Below are 2,554 nucleotides of genomic sequence, written 5' to 3' on the forward strand. Positions count from 1 at the left end.
CCCATAGGCCCGCAGCTTGATTAGAAGTCGCTTGTAAGGAACGGTGTCAAAAGCTTTCCGGAAATCTAGAAATACGGAATCAACTTGAGATCCCCTGCCGATAGCGGCCATTACTTCGTGCGAATAAAGAGCTAGCTGTGTTGCACAAGAACGAGGTTTTCTGAAACCATGCTGATTACGTATCAATAGATCGTTCCCTTCGAGGTGATTCATAATGTTTGAATACAGTATATGCTCCAAAACCCTACTGCAAACCGACGTCAATGATATAGGTCTGTAGTTCGGTGGATTACTCCTACTACCCTTCTTAAACACTGGTGCGACCTGCGCATTTTTCCAATCTGTAGGTACAGATCCATCGGTGAGCGAGCGGTTGTATATGATTGCTAAGTCTGCCGAACGTGGCGCAAACTTTTCGTCGCTTTACCGAAGAATTTTTGCTCGGATTAGACTTTCGCTCTCCATACGTACTTCAGCTGGACGGAAGTATGGATAAACAGCGAGAAATAAGTGCTTGACAATAAACGCAAATCCCACACAAGCCTGCAGATGGCGGTCTTGTATTTTATCCCGCACGGCACCTCAGCGATGCCCACCACACGTTGAAAGGCAAGTGCCAGCAGTGGCGAAAACAGCTCCCTCTGTAGCTGCGGGTGCGTTATGTACGCGCTGATTGAAGTCTAACGTGTGCGAATTGTTGGTGCTGGTGTGTTAGCGAAAATGTTAGGAGTTTCAAGAAGCATTGTATTGAAGATTTATACCGCACACAGCAAAAGTGGGAAAACACCATCCACTAAATCATAACTTGGATCGTAGATCGCATCAGCAAAGTACTCAGAAAACGCAGTATTGATGCAGTGGTTAAACCAACAAGAAAGGTGCGTGAATATTTCTGAGGGTGAAGAGATACTCCATTTCGGCAGCTGCACGATGGTACAGTGTGAGCCCTGTTCCGAGAGCGCATCCATCGCATGCGACGCGACTGGCAGTTGTATACCGTTAAGTTAATAGAACATATTCCTCAGTAATACATCTACGTATATGTCAGACCTGAGTTTCTCCTGTCCTATACAACTTTCAAATAACTTCCGGGAATTCAGCCAGGTAACACTTTCAGCGACCGCTGAAAGTGTTACCTGGCTTATTTCCCGGAAGTTATTTGAAAATCTACATACATACTCCGCAATCCACCATACGGTGCGTGGCGGAGGGTACCTCGTAACACAACTAGCATCTTCTCTCTGTGTTCCACTCCCAAACAGAACAAGGGAAAAATGACTGCCTATATGCCTCTGTACGAGCCCTAATCTCTCTTATCTTATCTTTGTGATCTTTCCGCGAAATATAAGTTGGCGGCAGCAAAATTGTACTGCATTCAGCCTCAAATGCTGCTTCGCTAAATTTCCTCTGTAGCGATCCACGAAAAGAACGCCTCCTTTCCTTCAGAGACTCCCACCCGAGTTCCTGAAGCATTTCCGTAAGACTCACGTGATAATCAAACCTACCAGTAACAAATCTAGCAGCCCGCCTCTCAATTGCTTCTATGCTCTTCCTGAATCCGACCTGATAGGGATCCCAAACGCTCGAGGAGTACTCAAGAATAGGACGTATTAGTGTTTTATAAGCGGTCTCCTTTACAGAAACAAATCGTGAACGATGCAAGCTGTGTGAACAGCGGCCCCGCCGTCTTGGAACACAGAATCACCGTCGAGGGAAACATTCTACCAAGAGATAGACCTGATCATCCAAACTGGTCACATAGTCCTTACCAGTAATGCGACATTGCAGGGAACCCGTGGAGTCCATGCAACACCACGATATAGTGAAATGATAATTAAATCAATACCCTAAGCTGTCCAGAGGTGTTACTTAACATCAACGGGGACAGTTGAAAATGTGTACCCCGACCGGGACTCGAACCCGGGACCTCCTGCTTACGCGGCAGTCGCTCTATCCATTTGAGCCACCGAGGGCACTAAATTGTGTCACGTTTGGAGCAAGACCGATAGTTGAACGTCTCGAACCATGGAAGTAGATTTTGCAGTATCAGTTAAGAGACAAAAAAATGGTTCAAATGGCTCTGAGCACTATGGGACTTAACTTCTGAGGTCATCAGTCCCCTAGAACTTAGAACCACTTAAACCTAACTAACCTAAGGACATCACACCGATCCATGCCCGAGGCAGGATTCGAATCTGCGACCGTAGCGGTCGCGCGGTTCGAGACTGTAGAGCCTAGAACCGCTCTACCACTCTGGCCGGCCAGTTAACAGACAGCAGAACAAATTTGGTACATTGCTAAAGGAGAGAGTAGCTTTCCCATCTTCAGATATGAATCATACTCTTAGCCTGACGGAATTTGTCTAAGAATGAAACGGAGTGCATTCCAAAGAAGGAAACTATGTGGTTGCACCTTCTCGAACACGAATTAGAGACATTGTTGCTAACATCGAAGCTGAAATGCATTTATTACCTAAACCAGCTGCAGAAAGCATGCACGCATAGAATCATCCAGGATATTGCTTACGACCAAACCACGTTGTAGTAGTTTGATG

The 2,554-nt window shown here is 46.0% G+C and overlaps 1 non-coding gene across 1 annotated transcript; it reads right to left on the reverse strand.

Annotated features, from left to right (window-relative positions):
• Positions 1–1,899: 1,899 nt before the first annotated feature.
• Trnat-cgu lies at positions 1,900–1,974 on the reverse strand. The gene has a single exon. It is a non-coding gene; the product is annotated as a tRNA-Thr (tRNA).
• Between the last annotated feature and the right edge of the window lie 580 nt (positions 1,975–2,554).

Source organism: Schistocerca piceifrons, chromosome 7, assembly GCF_021461385.2.
Source record: "Schistocerca piceifrons isolate TAMUIC-IGC-003096 chromosome 7, iqSchPice1.1, whole genome shotgun sequence".
Classification (NCBI taxonomy): Eukaryota; Metazoa; Arthropoda; class Insecta; order Orthoptera; family Acrididae; genus Schistocerca; species Schistocerca piceifrons.